This window comes from Tachysurus vachellii, chromosome 11 (genome assembly GCF_030014155.1).
Source record: "Tachysurus vachellii isolate PV-2020 chromosome 11, HZAU_Pvac_v1, whole genome shotgun sequence".
Classification (NCBI taxonomy): Eukaryota; Metazoa; Chordata; class Actinopteri; order Siluriformes; family Bagridae; genus Tachysurus; species Tachysurus vachellii.
The window spans coordinates 4,222,687-4,232,500 of NC_083470.1; the positions used below are offsets into that span (position 1 = coordinate 4,222,687).

The 9,814-nt window shown below is 42.1% G+C and overlaps 1 protein-coding gene across 2 annotated transcripts in view; it reads left to right on the plus strand.

Moving 5' to 3' along the window:
* si:ch211-180f4.1 (uncharacterized protein LOC100144405 homolog) overlaps positions 1-9,814 on the plus strand; it is a 50,971-nt gene that overhangs the window by 8,311 nt on the left and 32,846 nt on the right. The gene's annotated exons all lie outside the window — the stretch shown is intronic.

The following is a 9,814-nucleotide window of genomic DNA, read 5'->3' on the forward strand; positions in this document are numbered from 1 at the left end:
TCCTGTATGTGTTTATAATAAAAATCCGTTCCGAATAGACTCGAGTGACGAGGGTGTGAATATCTGTGTCCTCTACATGTGTGTGTCTGTTCAGGAAGTTTAGACTTTAAGCAAAGGGTCTTGTTCTGATTGGACACGACCGCTCGTGTCGGTTTGGAGAAACTTCGTTGACGTCTTCAAGACTCATCCAAACCTTTCATCCTGAAGAAAGCTCCTGATCCTGATCCTGCTGTTTAGCTCTTCATTTTTTTTATTGCGGTGAAGTTTTAACATGTAGTCAGAGATTAGAAGGGAAATATTCAGTACATGTTGGTTTTATTGTATATGTGTAACACTTAACAACACCGACACTCCAATGTCACGCAGATCCGAGGTGACAGTTACGAGAAAAAACTCGGATCTTAAAACTCCTGGCTGCCACCAGATGATAGTTTTTCTTTCTGTTGGCGGTCGGATATGTTGCAGTGAGGAGCAGGAAGGCTTAAGGGTCTTGGTCACGGCCATGATCATCATCCAAGAGCTTTAACCACTTGTGCCACCACATGAGGACAACGTGAACCACACAAAAAAGCAAAACCTTTAGAACGTCACTCCGTTTAATTCGAATTAGCCTCATCTAAGTCGTTATATTCCATTTAGATTTCTTTCATTTGACCTTTCAAGCAGGAACAAACTTTATAACTTGGTGTTATATACAACACAATATGAAAAGACACCTACCAGGATATGACATCTTACTCAGCTCATCAGGAAGCCAGGACATAATAAAAGCCGGTATTACAATAGTATAAGCGTTCTTAATATTTATAAAAATAGAAATGCAATAAATAATTTAATGACACTTACATATCTATATAGTTACACATTGTGTATTGTAGCTATAACAACGTTTATTTCATTGCTCTTATGTTCAGCGAAAAACTTCTGTCACAAAACCTATCGTATGGGAGACGGGGCAAAAAGCAGGGGACATCTTGGACGAGGTGTCAACCCATTGCAGGGCACAATTACACATTCATACGCTAAAGACAATTTAGACTGGGAGGAAACCGGAAAACCCGGAAGGAAACAACTGAAGCACAGGCACAACATGCAAACTCCACACTCACAGGGCAGAAGTGGGAATTTTACCCCGACCCTGGAAGATACGTGTGTATACGTGTGTAATGAAACCCTGACTTTGCATCTGATGTATTAGATGTAGATAAGTTATAAGTGACGTGACGTACGGCTAAGTACGGTGACCCATACTCAGAATTCGTTCTCTGCATTTAACCCATCCAAAGTGCACACACACAGCAGTGAACACACACACAGCAGTGAACACACACACAGCAGTGAACACACACACAGCAGTGAACACACACACAGCAGTGAACACACACCCGGAGCAGTGAACACACACCCGGAGCAGTGAACACACACCCGGAGCAGTGGGCAGCCATTTATGCTGCGGGGCCCAGGGAGCAGTTGGTGGGGTTCGGTGCCTTGCTCAAGGGCACCTCAGTCATGGTATTGCTGGCCCGAGACTCGAACCCACAACCTTAGGGTTAGGAGTCAAACTCTCTAACCATTAGGCCACGACTTCCCCCTAGATGCATACCTAGATATATACTAGATGCAGATGCAGTCGCTTTGCATGTTGCTGTCATCAGTTTGTTGCAGCTTTGCAACACTGAAATGCATTCAACGGTCAGCGTGACTAAGCGTAGCATGAAAAGCGCCACACTCTCAGGGAGACACTTTCTCTCTGGTGTGGAATTGTCTCCATGGTGAACACAGAACAGACCCAACACCAGCACATGGACTATCTACTAAATAAATGATGTGATAGCAAATGGCAGCTGGGAGCATGTCATCATGTAGTGCCGTAATTAAAAAAAAACGGATATAATAGCAGTTGTTGTTCTGTGCCCTGTAAAATTGCGGAATCGAAGATACACACTGCAAATCCACTTCCCCGAAGGAGTCTCCGTTTGGTGTGTGATCCATCCTCAGGAGCTGCTTGCCTCTGGGGTGTGAGACGGGGAGATTTTAATTAAAGCAGCGCCACAGTAAGACTTTAATACAGCGCTCTGATTAACAAAAGCCCACGACACTTCAGCAAGCTCGCCTGTTATTCCACTGGAAGTTGAAGTGTGTGTGTGTGTGTGAGAGAGAGAGAGAGAGAGAGAGAGAGAGAGAAGTAGGATGATGAAAGACTGCGTCTGTCGTGTTTGTGGCGAATGTTGCAGTTGAGAGAGAAAGATAGAGAGAGTGAGAGAGGGGAGAGAGACAGAAAAAGGGGGAGAGAGAGACAGAGAGAAAGAGAGACAGAGAGGGGGAGAGAGAGAGGGGGAGAGAGACAGAGAGATAGAGTCAGAGAGAGAGAGACAGAGAGAGAGAGACAGAGATAGAGGGGGGAGAGAGACAGAGAGAGAGATAGAGAGAGAGAGAGGGGAGCTAGAGAGAGAGAGTGAGGAAGAGAGACAGAGAGAGGGGGAGAGAGACAGAGATAGAGAGACAGATAGAGGGGGAAAGAGAGACAGAGAGAGAGAAAGAGAGACAGAGAGAGATAGAGTGAGAGAAAGAGAGACAGAGAGAGAGACAGAGAGAGAGAGAGAGAAAGAGAGAGAGACAGAGAGAGAGACAGAGAGAGGGATAGAGAGAGAGAGAGAGAAAGAGAGAGAGACCGAGAGAGGGATAGAGAGAGAGAGAGAGAGAGAGAGAGAGAGAGAGAGAGAGAGAGACAGAGAGAGGGATAGAGAGAGAGAGAGAGAGAGAGAGAGAGAGAGAGAGAGAAAGAGAGAGAGACAGAGAGAGGGATAGAGAGAGAGAGAGAGAGAGAGAGATAGAGAGAGAGGGGTGTTTATGCAGCACATAACTGATAAATCCAGCAGCCCAAACTTTTAGCCGTCCCTTTAAGAATAAACGCTGTTCCTCTATTAGGTTTCAGTTCTGTTAGACCTGCACAGGCTCCTCACCTAATTTGCATATATTTACAGCTATTCTTTATTGCGTGTGCTGTTTATCACCTCCTCATATTTATATCCGGTGATAAATATTCCACCTCTGTCTCCTGTGTGTTTTCTGATTCCGCTCCATTGTAAACGAGGTCCTCGTCTGCATTTCTAACATGTATACATTTTCTCCCAGGAGACATGGAGCATGTAAACAAGTCATGTTTAACCAGAAAAAGATATGATGTAGATATCAGCCATGTATTTGTTGAACATAATCTATAGAATCATTTATTAGCTATGTGCAGAACATAATTTAGACACTAAACAAAAATGACATGATTCATTTCAACAATGATTCATTTCCTGTTTTATTGTCCTTATACCACGAAACACTAGAACGTAAATTAAAAAGCGACGTCCGCCCTCTTCTGCATACGTGATCTGATCTGATTTACAGATACAATTAGCTAGTGTTGCTTTGATTGACAGCGGAAACACCGTAGGCTTCTCCATCTCCATCCTGAACAACGCCCACCATCCTCATTACAGATTGTTTGTTCAGTGTGTTACAGGAGTGTGTTCAGTGTCAGACTGCTGTCTCTGTCACACACTTCTACAAGACTGAGGAAGTCTTTTGTCCCCCTGACCGTTAGACTGTACAGCTCTCAGGTACGGCAGGGTGGGAACATACACTGAGGAGTGACTTAGTACAGTGTTTCATCTGTATTTACCCCCTCCCTCCCTCCTCCCATCCATCCCTCCATCCCTCCCTCCCTCCATCCATTTATCCATCCACCCCCCTCCCCCCTCTCTCTTCCTCCATCCATCCATCCATCCATCCCTCTCTCTCTCTCTCCCTCCCTCCCTCCCTCCCTCCCTCTCTCCTTCCCTCCCTCCATCTATCCATTCATTAATCAATCCATGCATTTATCCATCACTCTCTCACTCTCCCTATCTCTCTCCCTCCCTCCGTCTATCCATCCCCCTATCTCTCTTTCCCTCCATTCATCATCCATCCCCCCTCACTCTTCCTATCTCTCTCTCCCTCCCTCCCTCCCTCCATCCATCCATCCCTCCATCCCTCTCTCTCTTTCCCTCCATCATCCATCCGTCCCTCTCTCTCTCTCTCTCTCTCTCTCTCTCTCTCTCTCCTACCATCCATCCATCCATCCCTCTCTCCCTCCATCCATCCATCTCTCTCTCTTTCCCTCCATCCATCCATCCAACCATCCATCCATCCCTCTCTTTCTTTCTCCCTCTCTCTCTCTCTCCCTCTCTCCTACCATCCATCCATCCATCCCTCTCTCCCTCCATCCACCCATCCCAACTTCCCTTCCTCTCTTCACTCACTCACTCACTCACTCACTCTTTAGGAGCTTCCTTGGACTCCTGTTGTTGATGACTGTGGCATCGTGTTAGAAGTTTCCGGATCTCCAGATGATAAAAGTTTTGTTACTTTACCTATTGTTACATTTCATGTCATGCAACATCATAAAACAGGTTTGCTCCTGTTATAATGTTATTATAAGCAAAGTGCAGGGACACACACAGCAGAGGCAGAACTCAAGCCTCTGACCTCAGTAGCCAAACATGCTCACCAAAAAACACCCATCATCAGTGTGTTGTAGCTGTGCAACATCAAACCGCAATCACTGTCTAATTATTCAAGGATGTGGCTGTAAACAAAGGCCTGAAAGTATCGTTTTTCAGCTTAATCATGTTGATCTGTTAAATATTTGTGATTAAATAGAACAGACTTAGTGGTTAGCACGTTCGCCTCACACCTCCAGGGTTGGGGGTTCGATTCCCGCCTCCGCCTTGTGTGTGTGGAGTTTGCATGTTCTCCCCGTGTCTCGGGGGTTTCCTCCGGGTACTCCGGTTTCCTCCCCCGGTCCAAAGACATGCATGGTAGGTTGATTGGCATCTCTGGAAAATTGTCCCTAGTGTGTGATTGCGTGAGTGAATGAGAGTGTGTGTGTGCCCTGCGATGGGTTGGCACTCCGTCCAGGGTGTATCCTGCCTTGATGCCCGATGACGCCTGAGATAGGCACAGGCTCCCCGTGACCCGAGGTAGTTCGGATAAGCGGTAGAAGATGAATGAATGAATAAATAAATACAATCCAATATGAATGAAAAGAGACACCGTCTCCATGTTGCATTCCACATGTGCCTCTCGGTGCAATTGCTTTTCTGTCCAGGATGGAATATTTGAATATGATGAACTCACGTCTTTAGCTGACTTTTAATGACTTTTTACGGACATCATTATCTTCAATAATAATTTTGCAAGAGCTTAAAAAAAAACTCTAACAGTTCAATCAGCTCACATGGAGCTTTACAGCCCGAGCTGACCTCTGGGTTTGGCTGACAAGCACGCCGGGTATATTAAAGTACAGATTAAACTCATATCCTTGTGTCACTTTCCTGTCTGAAACTTGTGGGTTGTGGTGATAGTGTGATTGAGGGCTCGTGATATGTATCGCAGCAGACACGCTGCTGATCGGGATGCAGGTGGCACATTAGAGATTGGTGTATTCACAGGTCACTGATCTGTAATTTAACTGAACGGACGGTGTGTTGCGATGCACGTTGCGGCTTTAATTGCTGTTAACCTGCCGGCCGACTGATGACGATCCTGCTCACGGCTCATTACCTGCCTATTGGCTCTCTGTTTATGGTACCACCTGTGAGAGATTAAGCTGCTTCTCCTTACTCGCATATAAGACACAGCAACATATGCTGCCTCTTCTGTAGCCTGGTGCCAGACCCCAGCCCAGATTTGCACATTAGATCTCACACTGAATTTACATATATTTGTACACTGAACCCATTAAAATTTATAGTGTGCTTACAGAAGTCACATCTTTGTGCCATTGTATGTTTTCAGCTTTGGATTCACTTGGCAATGACATTCATACCGAATGAACCGATAGTGCTAATATTGTAGATGTTAATTACACAACCTCCGAGCTAACGAGTCCAAAAACTCAATATGTTGTGGATATGAATTTTGTAACTGAACTTCATGACTTCTTTAAGCCTAGAGTTAATTACTGGGTCAAGAAAGAGTGTCAAAATGTGCTTAAGACTACAATGGTACCTCCAATCTAGTGACTTCACATCTTTATGCTTTATCACCATTCATTCATTCATTCATCTTCTACCGCTTATCCGAACTACCTCGGGTCACGGGGAGCCTGTGCCTATCTCAGGCGTCATCGGGCATCAAGGCAGGATACACCCTGGTCGGAGTGCCAACCCATCACAGGGCACACACACTCATACAATCACACACTAGGGACAATTTTCCAGAGATGCCAATCAACCTACCATGCATGTCCCCCGAGGCACAGGGAGAACATGCAAACTCCACACACACAAGGTGGAGGCGGGAATCGAACCCCGACCCTGGCCCCGCTTTATCACCAATATTAATATTATCAGTTATCTATGTTTAGGTTGCTGTAGTCATAATAGTGTATTTAAATTGATTTAATTTATGTGCATTACACATTTTAAAATAAAACAACTAGTTAAAAAAAAAAACTGTGGGAAAAAAAAAGTCCTGAAACACATAAAAAGTTGTGCATTGGAAAATTTTCACCTTTTTTCAGGGTACGCTTTGGAAACGATGACCTTCTATTGGATATGTATTTCTGATAAAGGAAAATGATCCACTCCATAATAAAGCCAGTTTTGACACTGGATCATACAAAATACACTAAATGTTACTATACATCATAGACACATAGTTTACACTCACTTTGCTTTTGTTTGCGAAAATATTTCCGATTATTAAGAATTTAGGTTGTTTAATGTTATTGGTTTTTAAGCTAGAGCAATTTTGTGTGTAAAAATGATGACCTTGGCAACCTTCATTAACTTTTTTTTCCTGTCCTCTCCTCCTGCTGAAATGGGGTTTTGGGGCAGCAAGATTCCTGCCCCATTTGTCCTCTGTTAGTGTAAATTGCAATTCCAATTTCGACCACTAGGTGGAACAGAAAGATAGAATAATACTAATGTGACTCTAAACGAATCTGTGAGTAACATTTCTAAATTGTTAAATAAATAAATTCCACTGTTTTCTATGGAGAAATACACTTTACATTTTTCTTCAAGCCGACATTTACAACCACAGAATGTTGCTAGCTTTTCCTAGTCGCTTTCATGTCAAACAAACTGAACCAGGAATAATTTGGATGAGGATGAGGGCTAATTACTGAAAGTCGTCAAAACCTAACAAGCTACACGAGCCACGCTCATGTTAAGGATTGAGGCCAAAGCAGAAGAGCTTTTTCTCTTAAGTCCGTATGGAAATCTGGTTACTCGGCAAGCCGGTTTAAAACCTTCTCTAACGAGCACGTCTGTCCTTCCTGCCATAATTAGACTCTTGCTTTTGAACAGGTCATGGAAAAGCCTACGAATACAGAGTTAATTAACGCCAATCTCCTTTAGGTTGGGCGACTGGTTCCTGCGAGGTGAAGCAGAAGGTGTGCTGTGGATAGTCGCCGACCTTCTCAGAGAGAGAGAGAGATAGAGAGAGAGAGAAATCTCAGAGGAGATGTGCTGAGCCCGTCTTTTTCATTGCATGCTGTAGCTCATATTCATAATTGAACCTAGGCCTCAAAATAGCTCTGCATTGCCCTCGGTGTGAATCAGGATCCTGCCTCTTTCTCCACCTTCTTTTTTTTTTTCCATCTCCCTTTTTTTTCCCCTCTTTTCTCTGTCACTCCACCAGCGCATTGTCCTTTACCTCGTGCTGAATCCCAGTGACCTATTTTATCAAAGTCACGCCCTAACGAGCTGGCGGGAGCAGACGGCCCATGGCGCAGTGATACTCATTAGGAGTTATGGCTTCATCCGTGCCTCATAACCACAGCGAGCGTTTCTCTGCTCGTTCCTCTGCTCGTTTCTCTGTCGTTCTGCTTATCTCATCTCTCCTGAATTACTACAGCATGTTCAAACACTATAAGACAAGATACGGTGATGGTGGTGTCTATACATTTATGGCATGTTCATTTAACTTTAGTGACACAGTGCAGTAAATAGAAGGTTCATCCAACAGTATAGCGGATGTTTACACAGTAAAATGTCTCACTATGACTCGGACCAACCGGACAGAGTCCTAATTATTTATTAGTCAAAGAGACAAAAGGGATTTGATATCAGTAGAATATACAAATGTAACCAGGACCAGATTTTACTTTAAAGCTGTACCTTTGAGTCAACTAAAGGATTTTGTTTGTGGTCAACATTCAATCCTGCTTTTATATCGTATGATGGTACAAATGCTTGTTTTGACCCTTATTTGTAAAGGTTAAAGATTACATACAGGTTCTAAGCTGAGCTCATGAGCTCGTCATCATCTCTGCACCCACAATGAGCTCATTCAGCTGTGTTTTATTAACTGTAACGTCACCGGCTCAGGGTTCTGATCGTCAGATTCTGCATTTTGTACTGTAAGGATTATATTCGAGACGGGATCTGATGCTACGTGAGCGTTCTGATATGCTTGTGGTTTTTTTTTCTGTTTGAAAATGAAAGGATGCTGGGAAATTGTTTAAGTGCATGAACACATCATCATCATCATCATCTAAGCTGCTCTACTGACTCAGTGCTTTTTCCATTTAGGTTGGATCAATACATCTGATCCTTTACATCTCTATAACCGCAGGAGAACAAGCCACGTCACACTGACAGGACGGTGTCTACAGTTTTAAAGATAAAGATGGCAAAGAATTACTTCTTTTAGAATTAAAATTTATTATTAAATCATTTTTATATATTTATATTATATTATATATTATTATATACCAATATTTATTATAATTTAGATGAATTTAATAATTAATTCATAATATTTATTATTACATAATAACTACTATTATTGTTGTTGTTTGTTGAAATATTTATTATTCTTTTTATTAATATTAATATGAATATTTATTTATTGTTCCTTAATTCCTTAATTGATTTTTATTTATATAAATTTATTTATTTATTTGCACCCACAAACTCATTTTAGAGTAAATAAAATTTCTAGGACCTCCTCCTGGCTACAAAATTTTACAAAGCTTAATTTTAAAAACTGGACAATTACAGATGATAAATCTAATTTATTCGGGCCTTTATTCGGGAACTTTTATTTCTGGACTTTTATTTTCATACTGTTTAACCTTTTAACATCACTTGTGTTTTTGTATATATTGAGTTTTAGATGAACCTCTTTATAAAAAGCATTTGAAGATATATCTCTTGGATAAACAAGGATAAGTCGAGTGAAAAGTGAATGCATTAGAAATTAATCTTTTTATTTTCTAGAGGAATCGCTTGTTAAACTTTGGCACACTTGAAAAGACTGAAATGGAGATTGTGTAGAAGAATAACACACTTTCCTGACACCCACAGTGCAATAAATAATGCAGAAAAACGTAAGGTTTCATCACACAACCCACTCTGAAGATCCTTTTTTTTTTTTTCTTTAAGAACAATTATTGTAATTATTCTTAAGAACATGAACAAAATAATTTATTTCCTTCACAAAGATCCACATAATGATAGAATTTATAGTGCAATTTATAGTGTTTTTAGTTTTGTATGTCACCAACTAACAAAGTTTAAAGCTTCATCAATCAAAAGGAATTTATATTCAGCCCAAATGTGAAGACACGTGATTGTGTGTGCTGGAGTGTGAGAGGCAGTGTGAGAGGCAGTGTGAGAGGCAATGTGAGAGGCAGTGTAATCTCCACAGGTCTTTTTTGTTACATAATTTTGAAGCGTAATGAATCCTAGCTGGGTTTCTCGACACAGTGCCTCCAACGTTGGCTCTTCTGTCTCCTATCACACACATTTCTGAGATACGGTGCATACAG